The sequence below is a fragment of the Lithobates pipiens genome, unplaced genomic scaffold (genome assembly GCF_037356315.1).
Source record: "Lithobates pipiens isolate NorthernLeopardFrog02 unplaced genomic scaffold, aLitPip1_a1.2 Scaffold_19, whole genome shotgun sequence".
Taxonomy (NCBI): domain Eukaryota; kingdom Metazoa; phylum Chordata; class Amphibia; order Anura; family Ranidae; genus Lithobates; species Lithobates pipiens.
In genome coordinates this window covers 52628279-52643168 of record NW_027507764.1, presented here as the reverse complement: position 1 = coordinate 52643168, position 14890 = coordinate 52628279, and positions in this window count along the sequence as shown.

The window sequence follows — 14890 nt, the reverse complement described above, 5'->3', positions numbered from 1 at the left end:
GAGGATCTGCAGGGTAGTCTTTTGCCTACTGACTATGGGTCCTGGCTTTTAAGGGGGCTGTATTCTTTGGGAGTGCCTGGGGGACCTTTCGAGTGGCTTTGCTTCAGATTTGTGTCCATGTCTCTCAAAAACACACAGACTCTGAGTACTGGAGGACTCTGATACAGTTTTGCTACCTTTATTCCCAAACCAGCAACTCCCCCCCCCCCCCTTAGACTTAGAGCAGATGCTAACATAATCAGCTCAAAACAATCTGAAGCTATGATCTGCTGCTGTAATCTGTTTACTAAGGTGTCTTTTTATCATTGTATAATTCCCCATCGTGTGCATTCTAATCCCCATTGTTAATCGAGTCCCCTATTGTTTATTTCAGTCTGCTAGTATTGTATCCACTTCACCTCATTACCACACTATTGTGGGATGTTATATGCCTATATAAATTATCTTTCTGTTTAATTATATTACTGTTTATGTTAGCTGTACATTAGATGTACTGCTATTACTGTTTACAGTTTGCATAGTGTAGAATAATGTGATCAGGCTTTTATCTGATTTTCCAGTTTGCACCTAAGCTCATCTAGCTCTTGGGTGCAATTCTCAGCTATAATACTGGTTCCAGAGTAGAGGAAGCTGTACCTTGGCAGAAGCACCCAAGCCAGTTGCTAGGAGGTCCATCACAGACTAACATGTACAGTTAGCTTAAAGTGATAAGGATCTGCATAAAAAAGGAGGCAGAGAACTTAAGTTACACTCTGCAGGGCTCAATGAGGACACTGAGGATTCTGAGAGCTGATTGGAGGGAAGGAACTCAACCCTCCTTTATATAGCATACAGGAAAAGAGCTGAGGCTGCCAATCAGCTGGAGTTCCCTCCCCTGTTCTTTTTTCTGTTGGTGTCAGGAAGACTTGTCAGAGGCGATTCATGCTGATAGCAGTGGAATGAAGCAACTGAAATGACACTAAGGCCGCGTACACACGCGGGGACTGTTCGCCCAACTTTGTCCGCTGAACAGTGTTTCGGCAAACAGTCCGCTCGTGTGTGGGCTTTCAGCGGACAGTTTCAGCGAACAGTCCGCTGAACAAGGTTTTTCGGAAATTCCGAAAAACTGTCCGCTGAAACCTTGTTTCAGCGAACAGTCCCCTCGTGTGTAGGCTTGTTCGTCAAACTAAGTTCCGCGCATGCTCAGAAAGGATTTACACGCCGAAAGTTATAATGCAGTGTATAGGACGTCGTATTTTTCGTCCCGTCGTACGTGCCGTTCACGTCATCACGCACGGTTTCAGCAAACTGTTCGTCCGTCGTGTGTGGCCATGTCCGTCCATGCTAATTTTGAGCGGACTGTTTGCCGAAACTGTTTGACGGACAAAGTTGGGCGAACAGTCCCCGCGTGTGTACGCGGCCTTAGTGCTCTTAATTGAGACAAGTTCACACAATAGAGGGATGTGCTTTGTCTATGTTTCATGTCTGAGGTTTACAACCACTTTCAGGGAGCCTGGATATTCCATGTGTTGCTTTAACTTTTTTAGGAGTATAGTTAAGCCTCTGTAGATTTGTTTGGTAACTGGAATCCTTTAGCTGGTTAGCAGGACTGAATTCTAGGGAGTATTTTTCACAGTTCTAAATTGCTCTCTAAGTACCTTCCTTTGCTAGTAATAAATTGATTAAGGATGTTCCCTCTTCTCTTTTTTAGGTTATCTAAGACTTCACAGGAGACTCCTTGTTATCTGTCACACAAAGCGGCTGGTTTACAAAAGGAATTATATAGTATGTTTATTTCAAACACCAAAAGTCTTTTAAAAATAGGAGCTTTCCCAACAAATGATTAAATACTGAAAACAGATACAAGGTCGCTTCACAAAGAGAAAAATATGACATTGGTGCTTATAACAATTACATGACCCGCTGTGCTCTCCAAAGAGTTTAAAGAACTGAGCACTGAACACTTATATTTTTGCTTTCGATAACAAAACTACCTGACATGATAGAGACAAACAAGTTAAAGTAGATGAGAATGTATAATAATTTAGAAAACAGGCAGAACTCCAGCCAAAAATAACAATGCACCGTTCATCAAAAGATAAAATAACAAAACCAGCTCTTTCTGTAATATTCAATTTCAATCTAGAGATTATGCCTGCTGTATTTTTTGTTCTGCCACTAGATGTCCTTTTGTCTGATGGCCAGCATTATATTATATGTATACCCACTTCCTCTTATCATCCCGGGCGAGCCCCCAACTTTTGACTTCACAGTGAAATGAGAGGCAACACATTGATAAAATGAATAACCCATTAAAAAGCAAAACACAGATACAGCTTTTGCTACAATAATCATCTTCAATCCAGCACAAAGGAATTGCTGAAACCAATAAAGAGGCCATACACCATTATCTAGTTATTCGATTATTTATTTGTTTGCCAAAATGTAAATATTGGCCATGGTGTTATTCAAGGGGTAACTTGATTTCATAATAATAATAATAATAATACATTTTAATAAAATACGAAGCCATCCTGGCTGTAATACATCAACACAAAATTACACTATGTCAATCCAGACAATGCTGGACGACTATTTCTCTAAAGCGCAGGCTTTGTCTTCCCGCCAGTTTTGACCAATCTGCTGCTTGCTGCTTTGTAGGGCAACCTTCCAATCTGTTGCCTGTTGCTGTGCAGGAAATCGCCGTCTGTAAAGTACATTACTCCCATTCAGGAATCAAAATACTGCTATGCAGGGTAGTTGCAATGTCCCTCTCAAATGGACGACAGTTACCTTACCTTTGCTCCCCTGTTTTGTTCAGCCAGCAGAAACAAGTAAAGGCAGCCCTGTATAGCCTCAGAGGTGCTCTAATCGTACCTAACACAACTCTCTGAGCTTCTGGGAAAGGAGGTATTGGCTTACATTGACAGGGGACATGTTTGCTTTAACCATTTCCCGACCAGCGCACGCCAATGTACGTCAGCAGAATGGCACGGGCAGGCAAATTGGCGTACAGGTACGTCCATTTGTATTTGCCGCCTTGCCATTGTGTGCGTGTGCGCATGCCGGTCGGCACCCCCGTGAGTCCGGTCGTTTCACGGGGAGGCTGAACGGGGAGATGCGGATGTAAACAGCATCTCCCTGTTTTGCCTAACAACAAGTGACACTGATCTCTGCTCCATGTGATTGGAGCAGAGATCAGTATTCACTAAGACATAGCCCAGCCCCCCACAGTTAGTAACACGCCCCTGGGACACACTTAACCCCTACACTGCCACCACCTGGTTAACCCCTTCACTGCCAGTATCATTTACACAGGAATCAGTGCATTTGTATAGCACTGATTGCTGTATAAATGACAATGGTCCCAAAAATGTGTCAAAAATGTCCGATGTGTCCGCCATAATATCGCAGTCACAATAAAAATCACTGATCACCGCCATTACTAGTAAAAAAAAATGATTAATAAAAATGCCATAAAACTATCCCCTATTTTGTAAACGCTATAACGCAAACCAATCAATAATCGCTTATTGCGATTTTTTTTACCAAAAATATGTAGAAGAATATGTATCGGCCTAAACTGAGGAAAAAAATGTTTTTTTATATATTTTTGGGGAATATTTATTATAGCAAAAAGTAAAAAATAATGCGCTTTTTTCAAAATTCTCTATTTTTGTTTATAGCGCAAAAAATAAAAACCGCAGGGGTGATCAATTACCACCAAAAGAAAGCTATATTTGTGGGGAAAAAAGAACGCCAATTTTGTTTGGGAGCCACGTTGCATGACAGCGCAATTGTCAGTTAAAGTAACGCTGTGTCGAATCGCAAAAAGTGGTCTGGTCTTAAGCCAGCAAAATGGTCCGGTCTGAAAGTGGTTAAAGAGTATGTAAACCCTAACAACAAACTTCTTTTATTTGCTCCCTTTTGATTTGTTTGACCACTTGCAGTGATGTCGCTAGGAGGTGGCTAATGGGGCTATAGCCCCGAATCTGGGGCCCATAACCCTGAGTCTCTGCGCTCCACTGCTTATGAGAGTATAAGTGAGGATCTGCTCCGCTCTTCCCACACATCCACAGCAAGTCAGCAGGCAGTGTAATGCCCCGTACACACGAGCGGACTTTTCGACATCCAAACTCCGACGGACTGAGTCCGGCGGACTATCCGATCGTGTGTGGGCTGCAACGGACTTTAGCGAAGCTAAAGTCTGACGGACTTTAGAAATGAAGCATGCTTTAAATTTTCCCGACGGAACTCCGCCGGACCCGGTCCCCTTTGAAAAATCCGCTCGTGTGTGTGCTACTCCGACGGACTAAAACCGACGCTAGGGCAGCTATTGGCTACTGTCTATGAACTTCCTACGTCGAATCCAGTCGTACGTCATCACGTTCGACTCCGTCGGAGTTTGGTGTGATGGTGTGTGGTCAAGTCCGTTCGGTCGAAAAGTCCGCCAGAACTCCGTCGGAACTCCAGCGGAACTCCGGCGGAACTCCTTTGGAGGTCTGTCAGACTTAATTCCTCTCGTGTGTACGGGGCATTACTCTCCCCCTCTCCAGCCCGTCACATTTCACTGTACACAGGTTCTAGAGCGGGGCTGAATGGGGGCGCTAGGAAGAAGAAACACACAGTATCTGAAGCCGATGACATACAAGAAGCTACAGCAAAACCAGTCCTGCAGTACACAGAGCTCTAGCTTAATGGAAACAAGATCATAGGGACTCAGAAGCAATGTCACATGTACACTGGCTGCGGTGTCTTCCAGAAATTGATGCCTTCAGGCGGTGTGCAGGTTACCCTCTCCCTCTCTGCCCCTCCCCCTCTCCCTCTTGTCTTGCTCTCAGTAAAACAAGGGACAGTATGTAAAAATCTGAGGTTTTTTTTTACACCTGTCTCTGAAATGTTCCTTACCAACATCCTTTTGGTCTAAAAATCCTGAGATTATAGCTGGGCCACCTCTCCAGTACCTTCTCAGCCATTCTAGAAACATGTCTGTGTATACTGTGTATACATGTATGTGTATACTGTGTGGGCCCATAATCTCTGATTGCCTGGGGGCCCCATAATCTCCTATTGCCCGGGGGCCCCACGAGTTGTCAGTCCCCTGGCCATAAATGCAGTTTCTGACCATCTCCTGTATCAATCATGTCTGCAGTCCATGGCCATCTCCTGTATGATGTCTGCAGTCTCTGACCATCTCCTGTAGTATGGCTGCAGTCTCTGACCATCTCCTGTATTATGTCTGCAGTCTCTGGCCATCTCCTGTACTATATCTGCAGTCTCTGATCATCACCTGTGATATGTCTGCAGTCTTTGACCATCTCATGTAGTATTTTGCAGTCTCTGACCATCTCCTGTAGTATGTCCACAATCTCTGACCATCTCCTGTAGTATGTCCACAATCTCTGACCATCTCCTGTAGTATGTCCACAATCTCTGACCATCTCCTGTAGCATCTCTGCAGTCTCTGACCATCTTCTGTAGTATGTCTGCAGTCTCTGACCATCTTCTGTAGTATGCCCGCAGTCTCTGATCATCTCCTGTAGTATATCTGCAGTCTCTGACCATCTGCAGGTAGTATATCTGCAGTCTCTGACCATCTCCTGTAGTATGCCCGCAGTCTCTGATCATCTCCTGTAGTATATCTGCAGTCTCTGACCATCTGCTGGTAGTATATCTGCAGTCTCTGACCATCTCCTGTAGTAGGTCCGCAGTCTCTGATCATCTCCTGTAGTATATCTGCAGTCTTTGACTGTTCTCCCGTAGTGTGTCTTACACATATACATCTCACATCACTCACATGCAGCCTATGTTACACAAATACATCTCACATGCAGCCTTTATAGGCTGTGTGTGGGTGATGTGAGGTGTATATGTATAATATAGGCTGCACGTGAGTGACATTACACACACACACAAAACTTTCACACGTATACTGACGAAACATACACAGGAAAAAAAAATCACATGTGTACTGTAATTATATACAGGAGAAAATATATATATATATTATTTATATTTTAGTGAAGTGAAAATGAATAGTGCCTCCCCCCCCAGTTGTGATTGTGGTATCGTATGTGCCTCCCCCCCCCATATATATACCGTATTTATCGGAGTATAACACACGCCGGCATATAACACGCACCCCAAGTTTAGGAGGGGATTTAAAAGAAAACAACTTTTAGGAGGGAAGTTTAAGGAAAAAAACTTACATTTAAATGCCCATCAATGCAACCTTATCAGTGTAATTTGCAGCCTTGCATTGCAGCCTTGTCAGTCATTTGCAGCCTTCCATTTAGCCTTGTCAATCATTTGCAGCCTTGTCAGTCATTTGCAGCCTTCCATTTAGCCTTGTCAATCATTTGCAGCCTTGTCAGTCATTTGCAGTCTTGTCTGTGTCTTTGTCATTTAAAAATGGCGCTGCCGTGATACAGAGCGTATGTCCTATGTATCTCGGCGGCGCTCAGTAGTTCTCGGCCGCTCTCGGGGCTTTCGGGTATTTTCAGGCGCACTTGGCCGTTCTCGGCTATTTTCGACCACACTCGGCCGTTCTCGGCGGCTTTCGGCATTACCAAAAGCCGTCAAGAATGGCCGAGTGTAGCCTAAATTACCCGGAAGCTGCAGAGAACGGCAGAAAGGGTTAGAAACAGCGGGGGATCGGCGTATAACACGCACCCCCGATTTCCCCCTGACTTTAGGGGGAAAAAAGTGCGTGTTATTGGCGGATAAATATGGTAGTTCCTAGATTTGCCACTGACTGACATTCCAGCAGTGGTTTGTTGCTAAAATCACCCAGCATTTAGCAACCAACCACATGACTCCGCCCCCCGGCGTTCAGCGGAGAGCGAAACCCAGATGTAAGGAAGGGCTTTCTGGGGACCCTCATGTAAGGAAGGACTTTCTGGGTACCCTGATGTAAGTAAGGAGGCTCTCTGGGGACCCTGATGTTAGGGGGGCTTTCTGTATATTATATATACATGTGTATGCCCACCCAAGCATATGACTTTCTTTACTTCGCTGCTATGGGCTCTAACCCAAAATCTTTTGTAGACCCAGCAACGCCACTTGCCCACTGGGCACTTTAGCCCCCTTATTAACCAGACCAATTTTCAGCTTTCAGCGCTCTTACATTTTGAATGACAATTACTCAGTCATGCAACACTGTACCCATATTATCCTATATAACACTTGTGGAGTAGTTCACTAAAACTGAAACCCCTATTGCAGTGGATACCTAAAATCTAACTCGTATCCTAGTTCCTTCTGGGGAAAATCTGTGAGACAATCACACAAGCAGGAAATTACAGTTTTGGCGTCCAGGTTGCCGTATTGCATTTACAGAACATTACAGCTGCTGTGATTGAACAGGAAAGGTATTTTTAATAACATTAAAATACAATATGGCCTGTGTAGCAACTGTATAAACAATTGTATAAACAAATGGCCACTGCCCCCACCTATAACTGGCCTTTGCAGCATATGGAAGGGCGATGCATGTCAAACAAAACCAAAGAAACATCCCAGCTCAACTTACCAACCAGCCTTACCGACCAGCCTTACCGACCAGCCTGCAACCAACTGAATTATCCTGCCTAAAAGGCCGGAAACACAGGGACACGCATACACTCTACAGTACTTCAGCTCTATATATGAGTGGCCTGTCTTGGAAATTGTGTGTCCCTGGTTGTTTCACATTTGTACAAATTATATTTTCTGGTCCTTAAATACCTCCTATGGTCACCTGCAGTCCTTGGCTTGTTGTGGTATTTCTAGAATCCTTGAATCTCCATTGATTGCAGTTTATATAATTGTCCTAGTTCCTGGGAAGGTTTGTGACTTTAATGGACAGCATCCCCTGAGGAAGCCCAGATTGAGGGCAAAACATGTTGGGAACTACATCAAATTTGCTGTATTCATAAGGACTGCACTATATGTACTTGCTGTGAAATTGTTTTTAGATATATTTTTTTAACTAATTTCAAAATAAAATTAAATGTATTTCTTTTAATATATTTTTCTGGATCTATTTCTTAGTATACACACATTAAAAATCCCCCACATACTCCAATATCTTCTGAATTCGGGGATATAGTGCTAACTTCAGTGGTTTTGTCCATGGTTAAGAGACTATCCTGTCTAAAAGCATGCATTAAAAATAAGGGTTTAGTTAGCACACATTTGCAAATACATGTGTAAGCTGCAGAGCCACGTCACAGCACCCCAATAATATCTGATATCCTAACTCTGTACATTCTGAGATCCTCCATAGCGGAAACACGTGCATAATAATGGACAGATAGAGGGCAGGTGAGCTTGGAGGGAACCCACCCCTCTTTAAAGGCACAGGGGCACACTGGACACCCAGCACATAGCACAATGTCAATGAAGGTGTGCAGTATTCCAACAGTACAAACAAATGGCCCCACCTATAACTGGCCTTTGAAGCAAGGGGCACATGGAAGGGCGATGCATGTGTAGCAATTGTATATGCTATATTATTTTTCAATTTGCTATATTTTTATTTATTTTACAAACATGACGTTACTCTTTGTGTTATCAAAAACAATGTTTAACGCTCAAATATAAAGTGCAACAAATAAATATATTAATGTAGTAAAGATCAAAATCAAACTGTAAATGATAAAGCAAAGATATTACTAAATCATTAAAGTGGTTGTAAACCCTTACAAATCACTTTGACCTACAGGTAAGCCTAGATTAAGGCTTACCTGTAGGTCCAAGAAATCAAGAAATATCTCCTAAACCTACACGGTTTAGGAGATATTTACAAAAAGACAGGCACCGCTGTCTAAGGCGCATGCTCCGTAGACAGCGGCGCGCAGGCGCACTGAGCATGCCGCAGATCACGGCGATATGCCGCTCGTGTCGGCTCCCGTGCGCATGCGTGGGAGTGACGTAATCGCGGCTCCGGCGAATCACAGTGCCGGAGCAGCGAGACCCAGAAGTCTCTTCGGGATACATGGCAGCTGTGAAGATAAAGGAGGAGGACCGATTCGGGGGCTTCGTTCTCAGGTAAGTTATTCATAATGAGCTAGTATGCTGTGCATACTAGCTCATTATGCCTTTGCCTTGCAGGTTGCATTTAAAAAAAAAGTGCCTTTACTTCCTCTTTAAAGTGCATCAATCTATATAATATGCAACAATGTACATATAAGGTGCAAAAAAAAGTGATATTTAAAGTGCTGGTGCTCTATAATTGTCCATCAATTCCTAAAGTCATAAGATCCCCAAATCCACATAAGAGAATACTTCCTGAGATCCTAGAATATTAATATCCACCAATGTGAAAAAAAAAACATCTCCACTTGTCACCAGTAGTGCATTGATCCTCCACCTCTATGCACTCACCAGATAGTAACATTAGCATGTAGTCACAGGCTTTCTTGCAAGCACATAGAATTCACTTTTGAACTCCAACTTTAGATCACCAGAATGGGGTCCTGAGCAGGGAGCTAGGATGGCCGCCGATCCAAGATCCAGAAGTGGCAACGTGACGTCAGCACGTAAGGCTCTACCTACTCTTTAAATTGTAAACTCCATAAAAAGCTGCAGGTAAACAGGGCCCTATAATGTATGGCTGTCGCCATGTTGCAATGTAACACTGAATACAGCCATTTCTGCGAGTTTAGCAGCTTTTTAAAGTTTGCTCGTACTCCTGTAACAGAGAATGAATCCATAGTAGATGTGGCCAATCAGCCTTCATACAACTGAGAACTTAGAACTTCTATTAGATGCTTTTGCAAATTCATAGTCTTCACTTTAATTTGATGCTTTTAATTTTATTTATTTTTTCCTTCTTAAAATGCCGTTAGAAAACCATCACATTGTAAACATAGCAGTTTTTGCCTTCATTTTTTTGTTGTTGTTTAATGCAAGGACTGAGCATCTTCCACATAATGCAGTTTTTATACTAGGATCACTGCAGGTTACACGCAACAATAATTGCCACTCTATAGGAAACACAAAGCTTGGCTTATCTCAGGAATACAGTAAAGTTTGCTCATCCGTAGCAGGGAAAACAAAGATGTTTTGTAAAGAACACCAACCCAACGAGACGAGCAGCAGCCTCGTGTCTATGCGGACTCGTGTCTATGCCTTCACTGTTTCGATGTCAGGTATAATAAAGGGATCATGTACTCTCTGTTTCTTAGTGCCACAGGAGCTCACAGAATTTCTTATGCAAATATTGACTTTCCCAAAGTAGGTATTTGCATAAACTTAATCAAGCCCCTGCTACTGTATGTGACAGTGCTCCAGCTTAGCTGGTGACACCTTTCAAATATTGGATTTCCCTTCTCTATGGTGAGATTTAGAATCACTTCTTGTTGGGTCTTTGGTAAAAAAATTAAAGGGATATCTCCCCACTGAGGACAACAACATTAATAAGGTTCTTCTAACTCTTACTGTATTCAAAAATTAATCAAAAGTTTTAGATATAGTTTTACCTTAGAAATATCTGAAGGCCCCACCATAGTCTAGTACTTTGGCAACCATAGCATTTATTTATGTATTTTTATACCTTTGCACAACACTTGCATTTTACTCACTCCCGATTAGTAAGGAATAGGTCCTCGGACTTGCCCTGAATGTCTTGGAGGGAGGCAGGTGACCTTATGGTCAGGTTCTCCCCCTCCCATGGAGTCTCTCTTTGGAAAAGCCCCACCTGGTACTTGGGTGGACCTTGCTTCAGCAGGTCACTTGAAGAATGGGGTCTGCTTGGTTTTTGGCCCAGTGGGAGCATGAGAACCCTGGTCCCCATCAGGAGTCTTGCTCCCCAAGGGATCATGGCCAGGGCCCTATCTCTTTGGAGGAGAGCAATGTGTACATCCTGTGCACTTTTTTGCGGGTCACTTCTTGTTTGCTCACTTTTTTATTGCAACTGATGTTTAATTGTGAGTGTGTGCACTGCATTGTGGAGAAAAATACATTTACTTTAGATACATCACTGGTTTTCCTTCAATTTTCATAAATATACGTATGCCTTGCACAATCTCAATTAAAGGCCAGCAACAGTTAGCTTTAAAAGAAAAAAAAATAATAATAATATTGACTCTATTACACTCTTAAATATTATGTAAGTTTTTAAAAAGGTTTGTAACAAGAACCTATAGTTACCTTAATCCACGTTCTTCCTCTTCACCGATTGCGGTTGTGATGATGGATAAGCTAAGCCATTCTGCATGCCGTTCTTAAACTGGTCTTGTTAACATCTTCTTTTTGACATTGTCATGACTACACCATAATTAGTGCTGGAAGAGTGGCCACATCATAGGGATAAAATGTGGCTGCCGCTAGAGGTATCCCACCTACATTCCTGCACTAAAGATCAGAGGACTGGGATGCCATCATGGGACTGTAGGTTAAGGTAAGTATCAGATTGTGTTAATAAACTGTATTTTTAAATAGCTTCTATGGGGTGGAGGTGCAATATATTTATTTATTTAATTCATTAAGCTAGCCATAGTTTACCTTTAATCTTTCTATATAAACTTTATGTTAATAGGCTCTCAAATGTATCCAATCCAAGAATGTGATTTCTAAAGCTTTGTCCATAAGTGATGTGCTGTCCTTGGAGTATCCAAAGTATCCAAAGTGCACCAGAGCTGCCACATGAAGGAATGTGAGTGTACACCAGGGGTGTCCAAACTTTTTTCAAGAGGGCCAGATTTGATGAAGTGAACATGCGCGAGGGCCGACCATTTTGCTTGACATTCTTTGAACCATTAAAATTGGTCGAATGCTGCGTACACACGATTGGACTATCTGTTGGACTTAGTCCGGCGGACAAACCTCCGGACTTTGAAGCGGAGGTCCGCCAGACTTCAAAACGAGCGGACCTGCCCACACATGACCGGACTTTTCCGGTGGACTAGGTGTAGCGGACAAACCACCGGACTATGGCCGGACTTTTGAAATGAACGGACTTGCCCACACGGAGGAAAGCCCGTTAATTTTGAACGCGGCTCCAGGTAGACAGGACTAGCGAAGGAAGTCAATGTCAGATTGACACATCGCTGGCCCCGTCACCTGGTATGGACCTAAAGGGGAAGCCCTACGCCGAAAAAATGGCACGGGTCCCCCCAAAGTCCATATCAGACCCTTATCCGAGCACGCAGCCCGGTCGGTCAGGAAAGGGGGTGGGGACGAGCGAGCGCCCCCCTCCTGAGCTGTACCAGGCCGCGTGTCCTCAACATGGGGGGGTGCTTTGGGGAAGGGGTGGCCTGCGGCCCTCCCACCCCAAAGCACCTTGTCACAGACAACCAATGGCCAGGGTTGTCGGGGTCTGCGGGCGGGGGGCTTATCGGAACCCAGGAGCCCCCTTTAATAAGGGGGCCCCCAGATACGGCCCACCACCCAATGTGAATGAGTATGGGGTACAATGTACCCCTACCCATTCACCTGGTGAAATAATTTTTAATAAAATACAACACAAGGTTTTAAAATAATTTATTGCACAGCTCCGGAGGTCTTCTTCTGTCTTGGGGGGTCTTCTTGTCGGACTCCTCCGCTATCTTCTGCTAGCTCTTTTACTAGCGGAGGAGCCCGGCTTTCTTCTTCGTCGCCGTCCGGGGGTCTTCTTCCGACTTCAGGGGTCTTGTCCCCCTCTTCGGTTCTTCTTGTCGGGCCTTTGCCTTCTTCTCCCAGCTCTTTTACTAGCGGTGGCCCGGTCTTCTGTCTCCGCTGCCTCTTCTTCCGACTCAGAGAGTCTTGTCTCCCTCCTTGGTTCTTCTTGTCGGGCCACCGCTTTCTTCTCCCAGCTCTTTTACTAGCGGTGGCCTGGTCTTCTGTCGTCGCCACCGCCGCCTTCTCTTCTTCTCTTATTCCTTGAGATGTTGACTCGACGCTGTCTCTGGCCGCAATGACAGGGACGCGTTGTGCGCAACTTATATAGGGACAAAGGGCGGGGTAACCGAGTGATGTCCCCACGTCTTATGATGTCACAGTCCTGGAGGATGCTAAGGCGGGGTCACATGTGACATCACCCGGTGACCCCACCCATTTTCCCTATATAAGTTGCCGCACAACGCGTCCCTGTCATTGCGGCCTGAGACAGCGTCGAGTCAATATCTCAAGGAAGAAGAGAAGAAGAAGAACAGAAGAAGAGAAGGCGGTGGCAAAGACAGAAGACCGGGCCACTGCTAGTAAAAGAGCTGGGAGAAGAAAGAGGAGGCCCGGCAAGAAGAACCGAAGAGGGGGACAAGACCCCCGAAGTCGAAAGAAGAGGCGGCGGCTACAGAAGACCGGGCCACCGCTAGTAAAAGAGCCGGGAGAAGAAAGCAGAGGCCCGGCAAGAAGAACCGAAGAGGGGGGACAAGACCCCCGAAGTCGGAAGAAGACCCCGGGGGGCGACGAAGAAGAAAGCCGGGCTCCTTCGCTAGTAAAAGAGCTAGCAGAAGATAGCAGAGGAGTCCGGTGGAAAGACCCCCAAGATGGAAGAAGACCCCCGGAGCTGTGCAATAAATTATTTTAAAACCTTGTGTTGTGTTTTATTTACATTTTTTCCCCAGGTGAATGGGTAGGGGTACATTTTACCCCTTACTCATTCACATAGGATGGGGGGCCGGTATCTGGGGGCCCCCTTATTAAAGGGGGCTCCCGGATTCCGATAAGCCCCCCGCCTGCAGACCCCGACAACCAACGGCTAGGGTTGTCGGGAAGAGGCCCTTTTCCTCATCAACATGGGGACAAGGTGCTTTGGGGTGGGCCCCCCTTCCCCAAAGCACCCCCCATGTTGAGGGCACATGGCCTGGTACAGCTCAGGAGGGGGGGCGCTCGCTCGTCCCCACCCCCTTTCCTGACCGGCCAGGCTGCGTGCTCGGATAAGGGTGTACAGGGCATTAGTGTGTTCGTCTGAGAACTAATACACCGCCCCAACAAGAATTCTCCTGCCTTTGTGACTGTGTGTGGTGAAGAGATGAGCTTGGGTGTGTTATTTGGGTATACCGTATGTATCGGCGTATAACACGCACCTTCACTTTAAGAGGGAGGTTTCAGGAAAAAACGTACATTTTAAATAAAGAACTGTGAAGCAAAATAAGGGTCAGTGCCCATCAATGCACCCTAATCAGTGCCCATCTACAGCCTCACAATTGCCATGATTGCAGCACCACCATTGCCATGAGTGCAGACTCACCATTGCCATAAGTGGAGCCTGATTATCCAATCTGCAGCCTCAGAAGGGAAAGGGAGGGGGGCAGGACAAGCACCAACAGATTACATACAGGAAAAACTCCTGTGGTATATATATATATATATATATATATATATATATATATATATATATATATATATATATATATATATATATATATATATATATATACCTACCATCGTTTCTAGACGCTATAACTTTTGCACAAACCAATTAATATTTGTTTATTGAGATTTTTTTTTACCAAAAATATGTAGCAAAATACATTTTGCCATAAATTCATCAAGATTTTTTTTTTATTCGATATGTTTTATAGCAGAAAGTCAATTTTGTTTCTTAAAAATTGTCTGTCTTTTTTTATTTATAGAGCAAAAAATTAAAAAAAGCGCAGACGTGATCAATTCCACCAAAAGAAAAGTCTATTTGTGGGGAAAAAAAAGGACATACAATTTTTTTGGGCTACAGCGTCGAACAACCGCACAATTCAGTCAGTTAAAATAATGCAGTGCCGTTTAGCAAAAAATGGCCAGGTCAAGAGCGGGCTAAATCTTCCAGGGGGTTAAGTGTTTAAGCCAGGTGCATTTTGGATTATGGTGTCTCACAAACCTGACTCCTCCTTTACCCCAGAAATTGGGCTGCTGCTATGAGGTAAAAAAAAAAAACATTTTATTTCTGCCATGCTATAGGCTTTGATATAATTGTAGCGCACTACTCCCTTGGGAGCTGCTGGGTAGTTCATAC